Source organism: Symphalangus syndactylus, chromosome 4 (genome assembly GCF_028878055.3).
Source record: "Symphalangus syndactylus isolate Jambi chromosome 4, NHGRI_mSymSyn1-v2.1_pri, whole genome shotgun sequence".
Taxonomy (NCBI): domain Eukaryota; kingdom Metazoa; phylum Chordata; class Mammalia; order Primates; family Hylobatidae; genus Symphalangus; species Symphalangus syndactylus.
Window position 1 is genome coordinate 156536765 of NC_072426.2, and position 21764 is coordinate 156558528.

The 21764-nt window shown below is 46.1% G+C and overlaps 1 pseudogene; it reads left to right on the forward strand.

The window, feature by feature from the left end:
• Nucleotides 1–9940: 9940 nt before the first annotated feature.
• On the forward strand, nucleotides 9941–11316 carry LOC129480184 (N-chimaerin-like; annotated as a pseudogene).
• Nucleotides 11317–21764: the final 10448 nt, after the last annotated feature.

Consider the following 21764-nt stretch of genomic DNA (forward strand, 5'->3'; position numbering starts at 1 on the left):
GCAGTAAACATTTCAGAAATAAGAGAGATACGATAAAAGACCAGGTGGAAGAAAACCGATGGTGTTGAGGCCGCTGAAGAGAGGCAGCTGAAAAGCCCATGGAGAAGAATCAGAAAGGAAAATACAGCCAGAGAAAAAAAGGGAAAGGGTGCAGTGGGAATATGTAAGTTTTTAGCGGCTCTTCAGTTAGCAATGACTCCAGTATGATGAGAAAAACAGAATCCATTCAAAAGTAAAATGAGCTCACAGACCCAAAAAGAGCAATGTTTTATAGCACATTGCAATTTTTTGTTCTAATTTTCGTTGTGGTGGATATCTTCAGTACTAGGCTCAGAAAGATATCTTTATTAATACAATATTTCCTATGGTTTCCCTCCTGTCACTAATGATGAAAGAGAAGCCACCACCCGTATCGGAAAGCACTTTGGGGGATTCTGAAAGTTATAGGGCTGTGGGTAAGTGCTGGCTCGTCTGTCCTTGCAGGCGCTGGTCGTGCAGGTGTTTGCGATGGGGTGGAGTGCGGGTATTGGTACTGTAGCCATCCGGGAGGAGAGGGGCCTCCTCCACAGCCACACTTCCCCACGCTGGGCATGCTCCAGGGAAGGGTGGGCGTTGACTGCCTCAGGTCTACAAGTACAGAAGGGCTGACAAGGGGGTCGCAAAAAGAAAGAACCCAGAGGGACCCATCTAGAAGCAAAATGAGCTCATACGGAAAGGCAGAAATTAAGCAAATGTAAAGATTTACAGGCTATATGGCCTGAGGGGAAAGAAGACTTGAGCTCTGCTGGAGAATTTCCTCCTGCTGGGTGAGGTCAGCCTTTTGTTCTATTCAGGTCTTCCACTGGTACAAAGAAAGATGTGCTTTATTCAAAATCCACTGATTTAAATGTAAATCTCATCCAAACATATCCTTACAGAAACATCTGGAATAATGTATGACCAAACATTTGGACACTGTGGTCCAGGGAAGTTGATACATAAAATTAATCATTGTAGGAACCAAGCTGAAATTATTTTTTTAGAAAACATAATATGTAAAACAAAAGAAAATATAGAATATATTAAACAGCAGAGAAGTGTAAGACTTGAAACCAAAGAAAAGCAAAGTGTAATATCTGAAAGAAACAAAAAATCCATTGGATGGGCTTAAAGCAGAATATAGATGACAAAGGAACAAGTCAGTGATCAGCAGAAATAGATTAATAGAAATTAATTAATGTAAAGAAAAGAGAGAAAATGGATTTAAAAAAGAGAGAGCCTCAGAGACATATGGGACTCTATCAAAGGGTCAAACACACATGTAATTAAGATTCCAGAATGGGCCAAATACAATTTGAAGCAAGAGGGCTGAAAATTGGTAAAAGTATGAATTTCCAGATTCGAGGAAATCCAAGAACCTCAACCACAATAAATATTTTGCATGCCAAGGAATAACATAATCAAATGCTGAAAACCAGAGGTAAAGAGACCCTTGTTTGAGACAGTGGCTTGCACCCATAATCCCAGCACTTTAGGAGGCCCAGGTGGGAGGATTGCTTGAGGCCAGGAGTTCAAGACCAGCCTGGGCAACACAGCAAGACCCTGTCTCTATCAAAAATTTTTTAAAAATTGGCTGGGCCTGGTGGCACACACCAGCTGCTTGGGAAGCTGAGGTGGGAGGATCACTTGAGTCCAGGAGTTGGAGCCTGCAGTGAGCTATGATCCCACCACTGTACTCCAGCCTGGGCAACAGAGCAAGACCTTGTCTCTAAAAATAAGAGAGAGAAAGAAACGCTTGTGTATTAGGCTGTTCTTGCATTGCTACAAAAAAACACCTGAGACTGGGTAATTTATTTTTTTAAAAAGAGGTTTAATTGGCCCATGGGTCTGCAGGCTGTACAGGAAGCATGATTCTGGCATCTGTTTGGCCTCTGGGGAGGCCTCAAGAAACTTACAGTCATGGCAGAAGGTGAAGGGGGAACTGGTGCTTCACATGGTCAGAGCAGGAGGAAGAGAGAGAGGGGAGAGCTGCCACACACTTGTAAACAACCAGATCTCATAAGAACTCACTCATCATATAGTACCAAGAGAGGATGGTCCTAAACCATACATGGAAACTCCGCTCCCATGATCCAGTCACCTCCCACCAGGCCCCACCTCCAACACTGGGGATTAAAATTGAACATGAGATTTGGGGAGGGACACAGATCCAAACCTTATTACCTTGAAAGAAGACAAAGTGACACCTGGGAAAACGATGATTCAAGTAATCACTGACTGCTCATCAGAAACAATGGGAGGCCAGCAGTCAGTGGTACAGTCTTCAAAGTGCTGAACAAAAACCATTCAACCCAGAACCTTGTATTTAGTGAAAATATCACTCCAGAATGAAAGCAAAATAAATACATCTTCAAATCAAAGAAACCCAAGAGAAGCCACTGCCAGTAGACTTGTACTACAAGAAATGCTGAAGTCAGTTCTTCAGGCAAAAAGAAAATTACATCTCATGGAAACTCAGATTTCCAGGAAGGAATGAAAAACACTCAAAAGGTGTGGCTACATGTAAAAGACAATTTCCCCTTTTAACTTCTTGCAAATGCATGTGACTGTTTAAAGCAAAACTTACAACGTTATCTAGGCCTACCAAGCTAAAAGGCTAGAATAACCAGCCCGGAAGTTGATTTAGAACCAGCGCTTCCACAGCACAGGGAGACCTGCATGGTGCCTGTCATGAGATTCTGCAGACCATGAAGGGGACAAACACTGTGGATTCCATAAGTGCCCCAAACCTCAGCCCACATAAATGCAGCACCTCTATGACAGGAGGAACTCCATGCAGAGTGGTTTATGGAGCTGTCAAGTTCTGAGCTAGGCTCTAGTTCAGACACCCTCGGCAGAGGTTTCTCACAGGCTGACTTTGCATTCACACGGACTATCTTTAATTCTGCATCCCAGATAACAGCCACCATTTACTTACATCTGCAAACAGAAGTTATCTTACTTTTTTGCTTTCTGCTCCTTATGCCTTTTTTTTTCTTTTTCTTGCCTTATTGCAAGTGCTAGATCTCAAGTAGAAATGGAGACATTGGGCATCCTACTTTGTTCCTGATCTTAGGGAGAGGCATTCAGTATTTCACCATTAAGTATGATGTTAGCTCCGGGATTTTTATAGATGCCCTTGATCAGATTGAGAGAGTTTCCTTTTCTCCTATTTGGCTGATAGTTTTTTGTTTGTGTTTTTTAAAATCATAAATGAATATTGAATTTTTTCCAAATACTCTTTCTGCATCTATTGAAATAATCATGTGGTGTTTCTTTTTTGTTCTGTGAATGTGATAAACTACACTGATTGTTGAATGTTAAATCAACTTTGCACTGCTGGAATAAAACCTACTTGGTCATATTTACCTTTTTTATATATTGCTGGATTTGATTCACTAATATTCTGTTGAGGATTTTTGTGTCTATATTCACGAGGGATATTGGCTTCTAATTTTTTTGGTTATGTTTTGTCTAATTTGGGTATTAGGGCTATGCTGGCCTCATAAAATGAGTTGGAAGTGTTTCCTTCTCTATTTTTCAAAAAGAGGTTTTGGGTTGTTTTTTCTTACGTATTTGATACAATTCACCAGTGAAATAATATGAACCTGAAGTTGTCTTTTTTTCTTTTCTTTTTTCTTTCTTTCTTTTTTTTTTTTTTTTTCTGAGACAGGGTCTCACTCTATCACCCAGGCTGGAGTGCATGGTGCAATCAAGGCTCGCTGCAGCCTCAAGCTTCTGGGCTCAAGTGATTTTCCTGACTCAGCCTCCAAGCAGCTGAGACCACAGGCACACGCCACCACACCAGGCTAATTTTTTTTATTTTTAGTAGAGATTAAGTCTTACTATATTGCCCAGGCTGGTCTCAAACTCCTGGGCTCAAGTGATCCTCTCGCCTGGCCTCCCAAAGTGCTGGGACTACAGGCATGAGCCACCACACCTGGTGGGATCTGGAGTTTTCTTTGTGAAGCTTTTGATAAATTCAATTTCCTTAGTAGATATAAGGCTATTCTGATTATCTGTTTCATCCTGTGCCAGTTTTTATGTTATTCAAGGAGTTTATCCAATTTCATCTAAATTGTTACATTTGGGCCAGGTGCAGTGGCTCACGCCTGTAATTCCCAGCACTTTGGGAGGCTGAGGTGGGTGGATCACTGGAGGTCAGGAGTTCGAGACCAGCCTGATCAACATGGTGAAACCCCGTCTCTACTAAAAATACAAAAAAAAAAAAAAAAAATTAGCCAAGTATGGTTGCGGGCACCTGTAATCCCAGCTTTTCGGGGGGCGGAGGCACGAGAATCACTTGAACCTGGGAAGTGGAGGTTGCAGTGAGCCGAGATCATACCACTGCATTCCAGCCTGGGCTACAAAGTGAGACTCTATCTTAAAATTAAAAAAATAAATAAATAAATTGTTACATTTGTTGGCATAAAGTTTTTCACAATATTCCCTTATTATTCTTTTAGTGTAGGATCTGTAGCAACCATAACTCCTCTTTCATTCCTGATGGTGTTCATTTGTGTTCATTCATCTTGTAATACACATCAGCACTTCATTTATCTTTGGTGCTGAATACTATTTCATCGTATGAATATACCCCACCCGCTTTATCCATTCATCAGCTGGTGGACATTTGAGTTGTTAATACTTTTTGGCTTTTATGACTAACAATGCTCTAAACACTCACATACAAGTCCTTGTGTTGACTCCTCTAGCTAGTTTGATTTAAACTGGTTTGATCCCAACGGGCCTCCCCAGTTACCACCCAGTCTCAGTTTCTCATTACTGTGTAATTAAGAGATTCACTTGGTTCCTGTCCCTGAGAGTCAAGGGATCATGCAGCCTCAGCTGGATTAAGCCTCAGGTGAAATCTTGAGGGGCCCCAGACATCTGAAGGCTCAGGCAAGCTGGCCTGGGAGTCACTGAGCTGTTGCAGGAGGTCCAGAAAAAGCCACAGCAGGTGCAGAATTTTATTCCTTGGTTGGAAACCCTTGCTTAGGAATTCCTAGCAATATGCAATTTGTCAATTCATGTTAATGAACTCACATACTGTTAACAGTATCATTTTTGCCTTTTAGACTGGTTTTGTTCATGTGCTCACTCTTTAATCCCTGGAAATCCTTCAGAATACCTTGTTACATTCTGGAAGATTTTATCCCTTGGAATCCAATTCCTCTTCTGCAATTTGCATATAACTCCAACAGACAAAATGCCAATAATGCATTTTTCCTTCGCGTTTTTATCATTTACCCATTTGATCACCTACCCGTAAACACTTCCTCTGAAGCCTCTAAGCGTGCCTCACATTAAATGAAAAATTGCCAAGTCTCTTGTTTTCTATTTTCCTCTTAAAGAAATTGTGGGTGAAACTGTTGAAAGATCTTTATATCGGGTGACAGCCTAGGTCTTGAATTTGCTTAATAAGGAAAGAAAGGAAGAAGAAGAAGGTTAACTAAGTGTGAATGTATAGATGTTTTGGTGTCTGGAGTCCACGTAAATAATATATTACCTCGCTGTAAAGATGATTTAACACCAGCTGCAGGTCCTGAGAACCCCGCGGGGAATTCCTGGAACGTGTAGTCCTTAAGATATTGGTATCCCGTGTTGAATAGTTTGTAAGGTGGGGGTGGGGAGAAGAAATCCTCTCTATAAAATAAAAACTAAAACACTCAAGCAATTAATCCTTTAAGAACAATTAAAATAATTGGTATTGGCCTGGAGACTCCAGGCTTTTAAACATTCAGTGGGTAATTTTCTTCAAAGGTAATAAAAGTGGAATATTTGACCACGTTTATTAGCAGAGGCAAGGCTTGTCTGGGGACGCACGATTCACATGTCCTTCCAATGTGAATGAAACTCAGCCTTTTTGTTTTTATTTTTGTGTTATTGCTGTTGGGCTATTCTGCCCTCCAAGTGGACCCTCTGGGGCTCACTTTTTCAGCTTCCACAGAAGTGAGAACACGCAGGGCCCGTCTTTCTGTGCCTGACTGACTCCACTTCACACACCGGCCCCCCTCCCCCAACTCCCACCCCCACCCCCGCTACCTGCCTCACCCACGTTGCCGGGAATGACCCGTTTTCCTTCTTTTCCATACACCTTGACTTTCTTATCTCTTATTCTGGCCTTTCTGTGAAGACCACAGCAGGAACTCCTGCGCTCCCCACCTGGGTCCCCCCTCCTCCCCTCTGCTCCCCCGCTCCTCCCCCGCCCCACTGTCCACCTCTGCCCAGTGCCCAGGCTTCCCACACCCACCCCCTCTTCCTTACCCGCCCCAGCGCAGTGGCTCTGTGGGGGTCCCCACGTGCCTCTCCCCCTTCCACCCCCACCCTGCCGGCCCCTGCGGCACTGCCCCATCCCCCACTCCCCGCCTCTCTGCAACCCCACTCTGTGATCTGATCTCCTGGGGCATCCCTGTGACCTCCCTCTGTGATCTGATCTCCTGGGGAGCAACGCCAGATGCCTCAGCTGCTCTGGCCCTTCATCTTCCTCCAGGCTGGTGATCTCTGATACTACCTGTGTGACTTTTGCAACTTGCTTACCTTCTCTGAGCCTCTTCTCATTCCAGATGAGAATATTTGGAGGATCAAATGAGACCTACTAAAGATGCCCAATAGACCTCAGCTAGTTCGTTCCTGCCTGACTGCTCCTCGTGCCCGTCATTTGGTGCTGGCACTTTTCACTCCACACCCCCTCCCTCCTCTCCCAGGTCATAAAGGTGCATTTCAGGGACTGGGTAATGGGCACAGCTCTAAGTGAGCTCTACATTCAGCCCCTCGGATTAGGGTGAACAGCTTGGCTGATAGGGTAAAGGCACTGCAGGCCAGTTATCTGGTTGCAAAATATATTTTATGGGTTTAGAAACAAAAAGAACTATCTGTGTATAGTGTTTAACAAATATATAATTGATTATGGGAGAAAGCAGCCCTTCCTTCCTTCCTTCCTTCCTTCCTTCCTTCTTCTCTCCCTCCCTCCCTCCCTTCCTTCTTTCTTTTCTCATTTGGAAACCTAACCACTACTGATAACGTTATTTCCAAGGCATAGACGATTGGCAATAGGTGGTGGAACCCGAGTTTTCCTAGGCCTCCCGCATCTGGAGGAGGTAATGTAAAGAATAATTACTTGGTATTCAAAGGCTCTTGCCTCTACCTGCTAACACAAGGGTGCATGCTTGTCAGCAGAGCTGCTAACTCTGCTAACACAGAGGAGTCCCCACTATGCCCAGCCAGCTCTAGGACTTCCTGCTGGAGCTGCCACTGTGTTGCCAAGCACCATGCCTCATCTTGATGTCCCCAGGGCACAACTGTAGAGATGTTACTGATGCCCTGAGTTCTCATGGTTCCAAACCTGTGGAGCAGTGAACTCCACGCTCCTCCAAGGGGAGTGTGCCGAGATCAGCTTGTAGCAGGACAAGCCGCAGACAAAACCCCTCAGACACCAAGTTAAAGAAGGAAGGGCTTTATTCGGCCAGGAGCTTCGGCAAGACTCAAGTCTCCAACAACCGAGCTCCTCGAGTGAGCAATTCCTGTCCCTTTTAAGGGCTCACAACTCTAATGCAGTCCGCATGAGAGGGTTGTGATCGATTGAGCAAGCAGGGGGTATGTGACTGGGGGCTGCATGCACCAGTAATTAGAACAGAACAAAACAGGACAGGGATTTTCACAGTACTTTTCTATACAATGTCTGTAATCTGTAGATAACATAACCAATTAGGTCAGGGGTCGATCTTTAACTACCAGGCCCAGGGTGTGGTGCCGGGCTGTCTGCTTGTGGATTTCATTTCTGCCTTTTAGTTTTTACTTCTTCTCCGTTTGGAGGCAAAAATTGGGCATAAGACAATATGAGGGGTGGTCTCCTCCCTTAAGCTCAGTCGTGGAGACCCTAACCCAGTGGCGCTAGAGGACACACAGACAGAAATATAGGGTGTGGGGTGGGAAATCAGGGATCTCACAGCCTTCAGAGCTGAGAGCCTCAAACAGAGATGTACCCACATTATTTATTGACAGCAAGCCAGTGATAAGCATTGTTTCTATAGATTATAGATTAACTAAAAGTATTCCTTACGGGAAACAAAGGGATGGGCCGAAATAAAGGGATGGGCTCTGGCTAGTTATCTGCAGCAGGAACATGTCCTTAAGGCACAGATCGCTGATGCTATTGTTTGTGGCTTAGGAACGCCTTTAAGCCGTTTTCTGCCCTGGGTGGGCCAGGTGTTCCTTGCCCTCGTTCCAGTAAACCCACGACCTTCAGCGTGGGCATCATGACCATCACGAACATGTCACAGTGCTGCAGAGATTTTGTTTATGGCCAGTTTTGGGGCCAGTTTATGGCCAGATTTGGGGGGCCTGTTCCCAACAGGCGTGGGTCCTAAGGTGCTATTGCCCAGCCCCAGTAGTTGATAGAGAGTATGGAGGCAGAGCTTTCTGGTTTTCACTCTGATCTTCTCTCTCTCTCTCTAGGCTCATGTGTGTGCAGTAGCCTGGGCCAGGAACTGGCTGGAGTAAGAGCTCCACCCTCCCTAGCATTCAGGGCCTCTATGGGGCCAGTTTCTTGTTCTCTCTGCATGAGTGTCTCTGGGAAGCTCCCCAGCCTTTGCACATGGAGCTCTCCAGCAGAAACCCAGGCTGAGCCCCTTTCTGGGAAGCTCCCCAGACCCTAGCAAATACATTTCTGTTGGGCCTGCCCTGCTTCTGCACTGTGGACTGCAGAAGACCACAGTTCCAGTGAGCACTCCCCCACATGCTCTTACACATAGCTTTTTTTTGTAAGCTATGTGTAAGCTTCTGTTTTTCAAACATTAGCAACTGCCTATCCAATGGTTCCTTCAGGTATACATGTACTATCATAAAGCATTATTCAGGCTGGGCGGGGTGGCTCACGTCTGTAATCCCAGCACTTTAGGAGGCTGAGGCAGGTGTATCATGAGGTCAGGAGATTGAGACCATCTTGGCTAACACAGTGAAATCCCGTCTCTACTAAAAATACAAAAAATTAGCCAGGCACGGTGACAGGCGCCTTTAGTCCCAGCTACTCGGGAGGCTGAGGCAGGAGAATGGCCTGAACCCAGGAGGTGCAGGTTGCAGTGAGCTGAGATCGTGCCACTGCACTCCAGCCTGGGCAACAGAGCGAGACTCTGTCTCAAAAAAAAAAAATTATTCAAAATAAGTTGGGAGAGTTTCCCAGTAGTTGAACATGTGGAGGTCCCTGGAGGGTGGCATGCCTGGGGAGGGCATGGAAGTTCTCTGCCCCTGCCCCCATACTCACCCCATGCATCTCTTCATCTGGATCCTTTGTAATATCCTTTATAACGAGCTGGTGAGCATTACTCTTCTGCAGGTCAGAAATGTTCCCAGATGCTGCAGTCACTTCAGTTTGATTTCATTGTAGATACTCTGACTCGATGATGATATTAACATCACTGAATCCTTCAAGGAATTTGTTGAATTGCTCAAAAAAAGTAGAGAAAGAGAAGATGACAATAGCACAAATGCTAGTGATTTTCTCATCAGACCCCTGGGAAGCTTCCAGAAGGAGCAAATAGGCTTCATGGAGGCTGTGTGAGGACACGGTGAGAAGATGGCCATCTGCAAACCAGGAGGATGCTCTCACCAGACACCAGTCTGCTGGTGCCCAGCCTCCAAAGCTGTGCAAAATAAATGTTTGTTGTTTACATCCTAAATAAATAAGTAAATAACAAAATAAGTTGGGCAATCATTTTTTAAAAAATACCTGGCTGTAGCTGGGTGCAGTGGCTCAGGCCTATAATCCTAGCACTTTGGGAGGTTAAAGGAGGAGGATTGCTTGAGGCCAGGAGTTCAAGACCAACTCAATATTTAAAAAACAAAAACAAAAACCAAAAAAATTGGGGGCAATAGTCTTGTTTTCTAGTAGAGTCTTTTTGCAAATAATGCTGTGCTGCTATCCATGTTCTTGAGTCTATTGAAAAAAAAAAGATCATCCCTGACCCTGTTTGATACAGATGAAAATCGATTTCCTATTTGGAAATCTTACTTCTATCAGCTACAACAGGAAGCCCCTCATCCTCAAAGGATTATCTATACTTTCAAGGGAGAAAACAGCCCAAAGTATCATGGAAGAGAGTTTCACGGCATGATCTCTGGAGAAGCAGCTGACCAGCTCTTGAGTGTGGCTGAGGGAGATACATCATGGAGAGAGGCAGCAACAGCCAGGGCCCTACACTTTGGCTTTCAGATTGGGAAGTCAAACAAGAAACTTCAGGCTCTAGTGCAGTGGAAATCACTTTGCTGGGGAGAAACACTGTGCATCCATCCACAATCTGGTAACTGATGGCTTAATTACTCTCTATATTGAAAGAAGGCAGCAGAATACATTGCCAAGATGATAATAAACCCAGTTTATGAGCACATAGGATGCACAACCTTAAACAGAGAGTCTGCTTGCAAAAAATACATGCCAGTCCTGAAAGAGACACGTGGTGAGATTCTATAGGCCAGGATGAGGTGCCGGAGAAAAGGCTGACATCATTTGTTAGAAAACAAGCAAATTCCAAAATATGAAAAGGTTCACAATTTCAAGATCCATGCATCAAGAGGCCCACCCTGGCATGAATACTGTGCCATCCTCATGTATGGTCTCATTGCTCAGGGACTGAACTGTGTGGATTAGTTTCAGTCTTCACAAGCAGGACCCAACATGGTCTCAACTGACTAGAAGCCAGGCTTGAGGCATGCCAACGTGTCCAGCTGTGACCTTACAATGCTTGTCAAAAGCACATACTGCTAAGCAGCCAAGGGTGGTGGACATGTGCAACAGGGAGATTGGGTCTGAAAGTCCCAATTCTGAAGGGCTATACCACGTATCAGGATTTAGTGACTTAACTGATGTCAAGACAGCTTTTGACAGATGCTGAGAAAGCAGCTATTTCTGTGAACACATATGAAGATATCAACATTATCGCTGGAACTCCAAAACTGCACTTCAGGGATTTGCCAATTTCACTAATTATGCATGATATCTACCCTAAGTTTATAGAATCTGCCAAAACTATGGATCCTAGTGAGTAACTGGAAACCCTTCATGAAGCATTGAAACTACTGGCACCTGCTCGCTGTGAAACCCTCTGATCCCTGATGGTGTGTCTAAAGAGAGTGATGCTCCATGAAAACAAGAATCTTACAAATGTGGAGAACCCTGGAATTGCCTTTGGCCCATCCCTTCTGAGACCTCCAGAATGAAATGCCATGGCTGCACTGAACGATATACAGTATCAGAGACTGGTGGTGGAGCTGCCTATCAAAACCAGAGACATTTTACTTTAAATTTCACATTTGAGGGGAAAAGAAATGTTTTACAGATGAAGGCATGTTTTATAGTAATTTAATTAGCTTCTAGAGCTGAATTATTTCTTGATTAGAGACTCGGGCATATAACCAGATTAAAATGAAAGAACTTTCTGTTGTTTCTGAAGCGCTGCTCAACTGCCTTGTACAACAGTGAACACACACTTTCTGGTGCTAGCAATGCCGGGTGTTTATCACATTAAGAAAAACTCAAGCTACTGCATGATTAGCCCCCATCTGGCAGAAACTCCATACAGAAGACACAACAAACCTGCCCCAGCACAGCCTCTGTGTCCTGCGTAGTCTGTGGTGGTAATCCAGCATGTTTCAGAGTAAGCCTGCTGTGACTTTGCTTCAGGGTCTGTGTCATTGGTTTCTGATGCTTGTACAAACATGCACACTGAAACGGATAAAACAGTACCTCTGGCTGTTACGTTACCAGACTATATCATATGCCTATTTTTTGCAAATGACTTCTGGTTTCTCTTAGTTCTTCTCTAACACAGTACTTTTTTTTAAAATGTTTTATGTTTTTTGAGATGGAGCCTTGCTCTGTCGCCCAGGCTAGAGTGCAGTGGTGCGATCTCAGCTCATTGCAACCTCCACCTCCCAGGTTCAAGCAATTCTCCTGCCTCAGCCTCCTGGGTAGCAGGGATTACAGGCACCTGCCACCATGGCCGGCTAATTTTTGTATTTTTAGTAGAGATGGGGTTTCACCATCTTGGCCAGGCTGGTCTTGAACTCCTGACCTCATGATCCATATGCCTCAGCCTCCCAAACTGCTAGGATTACAGGTGTGAGCCACCACATCCGGCTTAACATAGCACTTTCTTTCCAGCACCAGCAAAAGCAAGATGTGTTTTCAGATTTGTTACTTTAATAAGTTATCCATACCAATAAAAAATGTACAACACAGAAAAAAAAAGAAAGATTAAGACTCTTTGTTGGTGGAGAGGGAGCAACTGGACCCTGGTTATGAAGCCATGGCTCCAAACCACTTGGTACTTCCTCCAGCAGAATCAGAGGATGGAGGGCAAAGGAAAGGCTTGTGAGGACACACACTGGCCACGTATGTGTCAAATACTGAGGACAGCAGGGAAGGTGGCTTTTTGTTGGTGTTTTTTGAGATTCTGGGAGTTTATTGGTCATGTTTCATTCCTTAGGGAAACCATTCTGGAATTTCATCATGAAAGACAAACAGAAAGCCATTTGGTTGCTTCATATCTCTTCCTTGGGTCCCCCGCTCTTACTCTTGTCAAGTGCCATGTACATGATAAACACTGGGGATTCAGCTGTGAGTATGCACATCCCTACCTTTAACCCAGGGGATGGGGCACATGGGGAAAGGTAAAACCATCAGTTATAATATTGTGGTACACCATAGCACCTACAGTACTGAAGGTCATTTTCTCATACTTCCTTCATTTTCTCTTTGACATGGCTCCTGACCAGACTTATTGGGGTGCTGCTGATGGTGATGATGTCCCATCTGGAGCAGCCTCTGTGAGGACATTGGCTGTAGCAGGTGTCGAGGGGCATGGCAGGGGCTGCATGCTCTGTGGAGCCAGCAGGAGCTGGGGCAGGCGAGGGCCCCACTCCTTAGTGAGTTGGCAGGGCAGGAGCACATGCTCCCAGGCACAGCCACAGCCACCCAGCAGCAGCTCCAGACCCTGGCATCCCTGCACTCTCGGTGGCCTAGGAAGCCCCCTGCCCCTGCAGGCTTCAAAGTGCCTGCTCCCACTCCCGGGCCTTTCCCCACTTCTGGCACCTGCTCTGGGGTGAGCAAAGTTGTGGCTGAGCCTGGGCACTGTTGCAACCCAGCTGGGTGTGCACACACTCAGAGTGGCACTGACACACCAGCCCTCTGCCACCTCAGCCACCTCCAGACTTTGGGCACCAATGAGCATGGGAGGGGGCTGGGGCACTGAGGGCAGCTCAGTGTGGAGCTGCAGGCACCCATTGGTACAGACAGCCTGGGTGCTGCAATAGCATGTTGATGGCTGCAGGAAGCAGACAGATTCCTAGGTGGGAAGGGGTAGGTCCCTGGTGAAACCTCTCCTTCAAGCCAAGAATGGCTTGAAGCCTGGGGGCTGGGCTGCCAGTTCCAGGTGAAGTTAGTGGCCCAGAGTGAGAACTTTGTTGGTCACCATTTGGCCAATCAGATGTTGCTTTTTCCAGGCACCCATGGACCAATCAGCACATGCTTCCTCCATTCTGAGCACATAAAAACCCCAGACTCAGCCAGGCTCACACACTCACTGGGATGATCTGCTTGTGGAAATGGGCTACCCACCATGGGTCTCCTCTCCACTGAGAGCTGGACACTCATTGGAATGACCTGCCTGTGTAAAGGAGCTACTCACTGCAGGTCTCCTCTCTGTTGAGAGCTGGACACTCACTGGGACAACCTGCCTGCATAAAGGAGCTACCCACTGTGGGTCTCCTCTCTGTTGAGAGGTGGACACTCACTGGGACAACCTGCCTGTGTAAAGGAGCTACCCACTGCAGGGTTTCCTCTCCACTGAGATCTGGACACTTATCGGGGCAACCTGCCTGCAGAAATAAGCCACCCACTTCAGGTCTCCTGAGAGCTATTCTGTTGCTCAATGAAAATCCTCTCCGCCTTGCTCACCCTCCAGTTGTCTGCATACCTCATTCTTCCTGGGCGTGGGACAAGAACTTGGGACCCGCTGAATGGTGGAACTGAAAGAGCTGTAACACAAACAGGCTGAAACATACCCCCCTCCCGCCCACTTCTCACCACGTTGCAGGTGATGAGAAAGAGAGAAGGGCTGCAGCCCTTCAGGGAGCCAAGACCTAGGGGCTCCCCAAGCCAGGGCTGTGACACCTCTTTAGGGCTCTGTGGTTCCTGGCACCTCTAAGCTTCCAGGTGCCACTGCATTCCCCTTGTCCTGATGCAGGTGCCCTCAGCGGAAGCCACTTGTGTTACATCTGTTCCAGCCGTAGCCTTTCATGGAGTCAGCATCTGTGCTGGTGCCTGCTCCACTGCAGAAGCTGGCATGCCTGGCTATATGCAGTGGCCAGACCTTGCGTTTGCTTGCTCACACACCCCTCACCACTCTGTGCCTGGCTTGCCCTTGGCAGGCGTGTGATCCCTGCTGGTAGTGTGGCTGAGCAAAGCCTGCTTGGCCAAGTGGGTGGAACAAGCCCAGAAGGCCCAAACAAAATTTGGGCAAAGGTGCCACTGGCCACAGAGGTTTCTGGCTAGAAAAACAACACCCTAAGTGTCCTGTGACACTGCCATGGCCTGCTGTGCTTCTGTTCCAGGGGCATACACAGATTCCAGTGGTCTGTGGCACCACAGAAAGCCTACTTTCCATGGTGTGTATGTGCCACATTTTCTTTATCCAGTCTACCACTGATGGACATTTAGGCTGATTTCACGTCTTTGCTATTGTGAATACTATGCAGCTATAAAAAAGAATGAGATCTTATCCTTCGCAGGGACATAGACGAGCTGGAGGCCATTATCCTTAGGAAACTGACACAGGCACAGAAAACCAAATACCACATGTTCTCACGTAGAAGTGGGAGCTAAATGGTGAGAACACATGGATGCAAAGAGGGAAACAACAGACACTGGGGCCTCCTGGAGTGTGGAGGGTGGGAGGAGGGAGAGGAGCAGGAAAAATAACTGTTGGGTACTAGGCTTAGCACCTGGGTAACAAAATGATTGGTAAAACAAACCCTTGTGACTCGAGTTTATCTATATAACAAACCTGCACATCTACCCCTGAACCTAAAATAAAAGTTAAGGGAAAAAAAAAAGAAGACTGGGCATGGTGGCTCATGCCTGTAATCCCAGCACTTTGGGAGGCTGGGGCGGGCAGAACACTTGAGGCCAGGAGTTCAAGACCACCCTGGTCAAATGATGAAACCCCCCCATCTCTACCAAAAATACAAACATTAGCCAACTGTGGTGGTGGATGCCTGCAATCCCAGCTACTTGGGTGGCTGAGGCAGGAGAATCGCTTGAACCCAGGAGGCAGAGGTTGCAGTGAGCTGAGATTGTGCCACTGCACTCCAGCCTGGGAAAGACAGCAAGACTCTATCTCAAATTAAAAAAAAAAAAAAAAAAAGAAAGCCTACTCTCTTCAGTGTCCCTGTCCCATGACAGATCTTTGTTATAAGCTCCTGAGAAGGTCTCCAATGGGCAGCATGTCTGGTAGTCTCTCCTTCCCTCTGGCCCTGTGCTGTCTCAGGGACAATGGCCCCATCTCTGCAAGAAGCCGTGGCTTGGGGAGAAAGAGTAACCCTTGCTGCCAATTCAAGCCCCTACTATGCAGCAAGATGTTGGCCAGCTGCTTTCTGACAAAATCCTTTATGCCCTCCTGGCACTATGAGGGAGGTTTTTTTTTTTTTTTTTTTTTGAGACAGAGTCTTGCTCTGTCACCCAGGCTGGATAGAGTGCAGTGGCGCAATCTCGGCTCACTGCAAGCTCCGCCTCCCGGGTTCATGCCATTCTCCTGCCTCAACCTCCCGAATAACTGGAACTACAGGCACTCACTACCACGCCCGGCTAATTTTTTTGTATTTTTAGTAGAGACAGGGTTTCATCGTGTTAGCCAGGATGGTCTCGATCTGACCTCGTGATCCACCCATCTCGGCCTCCCAAAGTGCTAGGATTACAGGCGTGAGCCACCGCACCCGGCCATGAAGGAGGTTTTAATACCCCCTCTTATCAATAAGAACATGGAGAATTTGAGTGTTTATAAACTTTTCCCAAGTTTTCATAACTACTAAGTGGCATAAAGATAAAATTCCAAACCAAGTTTACTTAATTCAAAAGAAGTAATTAGAAAAACCTAAGTCTAGACTGGACTGTGAGTGATGCCTGTGATCCAGGTAGACATACAAATGGAATTAAAAATATTATGCATTTTCCTTTTTCTGTTTTTGTTTTTGTTTTGAGATGGAGTTTCACTCTTCTTGCCCAGGCTGGAGTGCAATGGCGCAATCTCGGCTCATCACAACCTCCGCCTCCCGGGTTCAAGTGATTCTCCCGGGTTCAAGTGATTCTCCTGTCTCAGCCTCCCGAGTAGCTGAGATTACAGGCACATGCCACCACGCCTGGCTAATTTTTGTATTTTTAGTAGAGATGAGGTTTCATCATGTTGGTCAGGCTGGTCTTGAACTCCTGACCTCAAGTGATCCGCCTGCCTCGGTCTCCCAAAGTGCTGGGATAGAGGCATGAGCCACCACACCCAGAACATTTTCCTTTTTCTACAAATATGGGAACAATCCTCTTGTTTCACACACACCTTGGTGACACTCTCAGGATGCGACCTAGAGGAGCTACTGGCTTAAGGGGACAGAAAGGGGGGACAGTCCTCTGGGGGAAGCTACCCTCATTCTACTCCATGTAGTGACAAGGTTGTCTTGACATGTCATTTCCCAAGAATTCGCATGCCACACACATTCACATATTCCCGCGCCTACCTGTTGCACAGAAGACTAGCGGTAGCTTTCACTGCTGGGAGGGTTGCCTTTGAAACATTTTCCCCAAAGTGACCTCTAAAAAGTCATTCAAATCTCCTGTCTTGGGTTCTTGTCACTCTGCTCCAGGAAGGGGGAATGGCCAAAATTTACTGCACTGAATCCTGACCACCTAGGAAGGAAGAAGAAGAAAATACAGCTTTCTTTAACACCCCAGGCTAATTAAAAAGGAATTGCCATTTGCACCTGGGGGAAGTAAGTTGAAGGGGAGGTGATTGGTTTTTAGGTAAACTCTGTACTTAAAACACAATCCTTCACTCCCTCTGCTTTTTCTTTAGATGAAACCAGATTTCGTCTTGCCAGATATTTGAGGATATTCAGATCAGGTGAGTCAAAGCCATTTGCGAATGTTATTATCTCTTGTATAAAAGTAGGACAAAATGAGAGTATCATCTTCAAATCTGCAAATGAACCCAGGTCACCCAGCATTTCAGCAGAAATCAATAAACCCATAAACCCATGACTGCTCATGACAATCAGTTTCCTTTTTGTTTCAAAACTGGCAGTGGCTCTCATTCTCTATAAAGCTTTAGTCCTGCATCGGACTTTTTTCCTGATACTTCAGAGATCACCCTGGGAAATAAAGCTGTCATGCCTTACCTACGGGCAAGGAATCAGATCTTGGATTCTGACTTCCTGAGAAATGGAAATTTGGATCCTTGCTGCTCTTCATGGATCTTATCCTGCCTGCACTCAGCAAGACAATGATCGAATTTTCAGGTGGAACTAGAGCTCCAAGGAGTGCGGGGGCTGGGAAAGGGAGGCATCCCACTGGCCCCAACCCTACTCCAACCCCTTTCCTGGCTCCAACTAATGCCCAGGTTCGGCATTTGCAACACATACCTCACCTTGTGGCCCCCCAGCCTCTCAGGATGCCCCTATCTTTTGGCCTGGCCTGACGTGGCCTGGTTCTTCTCTACTACTTTGGGATATTTACCAAGTTTTCCATTCCTTACAAGTCTAGCTCTGCTGCAGATAGTCTGGCTCTCTGGCTACATGTCAAGAAAGGCTCTCATCCACCCACACAACTGCTGGGTCACCTGAATGCACCTGAGTTTAGGTAACATGCCACAGATGGAGACAGTTAGTTAGCTGCAGGACTGTATTAATCAGTCCCTCCAAATGCAGTCAAGGCACAGAGCCAAGGGTAGTTAGCCCTTTTTCATTGTTTGCGTCTAAATTAAAGTAGTCGCTACTTTAATCAATAGCAATTAATATTTCGTGAGTGCTTCTCAGTAGCATAGCATTGCATTAAGTCTGCCTAGGGCTTTTCACAACATAGAGGATGTGAAATTTCTGGTCTCAATGAGCATATAATAATAAGCAAGACATGACAATTAATTAGCAAATATTTACAGAGTGCATATTTAGCCTAGCCGTTTCGCTAGAAGCTTATACACCACAACCCAATAATCATAGAAGGGACCCTCAAATAGGTGGAGGCTGTCTCCAAAGCCCCGAGCTTCACAAAGGCGTGGGAGAGTTTGCCCTCACACTCTGGCCCCAGGCACCACCAAAGGTTTCCAACCATGAGCAGCACCTTCCTCTCAGGGAGTGCCTGGAAATGTATGGCAGCATTTGTTATCTGCCTTAGGCTACGAACTGGCATTTACCGCGTGCAGTACAGGGATGCTGACGTTCAACAATGTGCCAGACAGTCCTTCACAACCGAGAGCTTGCCCACTCAAAATGCCCGTAGAACTCCTGTTGAAAGCTGACAGAGTAAAAGCTATGAAAATATTCAGAGGATCGAGGAGTCCCCTGGCCATTTTCCTCCCCCATAGTTTGAGAAATCCTCTTTTGGACGGGGAATGGCGTTTGGAGGGGTGAGGGCCAGGTTAGCCGAACTCTCCAGGATCCTGACTGCTTCAGGCATTGGAGAGTAAGCCTCAGTGGTCTGTTCTGCTAACAAGTCCAGAAGATCATATTTCTCACTGTTATGGCTGAGTTGCCTCTTTTGAAAGAAGTTAAGCAAGATTCTCAGTTTAGAATATTATTTGGTCCTTGTTTTCAACTCAACAGTCACATCACAGTGTGTCTTTCAGGGTAATGTTTCTTAATAATTGCGACCAATTAAAAAAAGGAAACAAGGAACATGAAGTATAAACGGACTAGCTCCCTGTAGTAAAATGTTCATCGGAGACCCCGTAGCCACCTGAGCCCCAAGCTTCCCACGATGGTCTGTGTTATGGCTGAGCTGCCCACAGATTTGCAGCAAGAGAGGCCAGTGAGGCGCAGCCTGAAACCACAGAAAGAAGTGGAATAGGTCGGGCGCGGTGGCTCATGCCTGTAATCCCAGCACTTTGGGAGGCCACGGTGGGCAGATCAGCTGACATCAGGGGTTTGAGACCAGCCTGGCCCACATGGTGAAACCCGGTCTCTACTAAAAAAAAAAAAAAAAAAGAAAAAAACATTAGCTGGAGGCAGTGATGGGTGCCTGTAGTCCCAGCTACTCGGGAGGCTGAGGAAGGAGAATCACTTCCACCTAGGAGGTGGAGCTTGCAGTGAGCCAAGATCGCACCCACTGAACCAGACTGGGTGACAGAGCAAGACTCCGTCTCAAAAAAAAAGAAGAAGAAGAAGTGGAACAAGCTGTGGCCAACCCGGGGCAGGCAGTCTGAGAGAGCAGCAGAGACGGAAAGGAGAATGACACCCAGCAGAAGCAGAATGTGGATGAGCCAGCCTGAATCTGCAAGAGGGGGTGTGGGATGTGGGGTAAGGCACCAGAGTTCTAACCCACTTGCAGCAACGCTCTTCGGAACCAGACTGAAGCGTGGCCTTGGAGAGCGGCATCTGGTTCTGAGGAAGGCCACTGACGCCTTCGGGAAGGTGAGCCAAGTCTTCGTCCACACACAAGAACAATTAAGGCACGATTTCTTTTTTAATTAATTAATTAATAATTTTGAGATAGGGTCTCACTCTGTCACCCATGCTGGACTACAGTGGCGCCATCATGGCTTGCTCCAGCCTCAACCTCCTGGCTCAAGTGATCCTCCTGCCGCAGCCTCTCGAATGGCTGGAACTACAAGTGTGCGCCATGACAGTGGCTAATTTTTAAATTTTTTTTGTAGAGAGCGAGTTTCCTTATGTTGCCTAGGCTGGCCTCGAACTCCTGGGCTCAAGTGATCCTCCCACCCTGGCCTCTCAAAGTGTTGGGATTCCAGGTGTGAGCCACCGCGCCTGGCCTCGGAGTTTTCCTTGATCACTTATTACCACTTCTGTTTTCTAAGAGATCCTTTTGTACATATAGCCCGAGACAGCATCAGTCCTTTTTTGCAGTGGTGATGTTATGGGCTCATATGTACCCTAAGTAATTACTCACTATTACTCCTGCTTCTTTCCTACATTGCTGTTTCTTAAATAGCAGCCTTCCCTGTTAGATATTTGTGGAATATTATTTCTCCCCAGGTGCATTACCTTACATTAACCTATATACTTATGCTAGGATTACATTACCCTAAATCAAAAGTGCATTTTTTATATAAAATATTTTCAACTTACCATGGGTTTACCTGGATGTAATCTCATGGTAAGTGGAGGAGCTACTGAATGCATATTGCTTTTGCACCATTGTAAAGTTGAAACTCGTAAGTCAAACCACAGTAAATCAGGGACTATCTGTGTTAAATCTAATCTTGTTCACTTCATTTCCTCACTAAATTTGCCAGATCAAACTACAATTTAATTCGTGTTCTTCTGTCTCCCTCCATCTCTTTCTTCCTTCCTCCTTCCCTCTCTTCCTTCCTTCCTTTCTTTTTGTTTGTCTTTTCTAATTTAGTAGTAAAAATCATTTTCCTCCTTCTCGTTAGTAGATAAATTGTGGTGTATGGAGTGTAAACAGTGTTACACTCTATACCTCCCCCTTCCAAGAGCATTAATAATCAGTGCTTACTGTTGTCAATCTGATTGTCAACAGTTTACATTTATCATGAGGGTTGGCAGTAATGGCTGTGGATTTGGCTTTACTGGAGGGGAATTAGTTGTGGAGTCTTGATAAGATAAGTAAGCAACAAAGAGGAAGGGACGTCAGGTGGGGAAAGGCCCTAGCTGGGGAAGAACAATGAACAATTGCTCTGAGAAACAGCTAATCACAACTCATGGGTACAATGACCTCATTCCATGGGCACAATGACCTCTTTCCATGGGCACAACGACCTCTTTCTGCAGGTAGCCCCTCCAGTGCGACCCTATAAAACTTCCCTCCAGCCTCTGCCTCTTTGCAGACAGCCCCTTCTCTGCTGTGCTGCCTGTTGCTTTCTTGCAACGTATTTTCATACTTTCTCTAATAAATCTGCCTTCCTTTACCTACAACAGTCTTGGTAAATTCCTTCACCGCCCTTGCCACTGGCCCCAGCTAGTCCCGCCTGTGACATTAGTGTCATATATTGAACTCTTAACTGTTGAAGTAATTGTTTTCCTTTGCAGATTGACCTGGCTTTCCTGCTCATAGTTGGCTATTGGAGAGTCAGCAACCTTGTACTTCCTTTTCTCTGTAACGTAGGCATTGATAGGAGGGGACTCATATTCAATCATACTTGCATGTGCACACTACACTCTTGTCCCATCGTTACTTCTCCAGGCTACACCATGATGGCAGCTGGGAAGAGCAGCGCTCCATGGTTGGCCATTTGATTCTGGGTCAAGACTCCTGCCTTCTAGTCCCACTTAGTCACAGCTTTGGCTGGTGCAGGACGCCCACCCTCTCTCTATCTTGGTGTTCTCTGTCTGTAAGATGGAGAGCACCTCAAAGGTGTGGGGTGTGTGGGAACAAGCCAACATCTGGGGATATTTTTAAGAGGCTGGGATTTTAAATAGAAATAAATAAATAAGGCTTCGAAAGTCAAAATCCTAAAAAAAGATCATAACAAGAAGAGATCACCTGTATAACTAGGATTGCAGGGCTTGAAGCA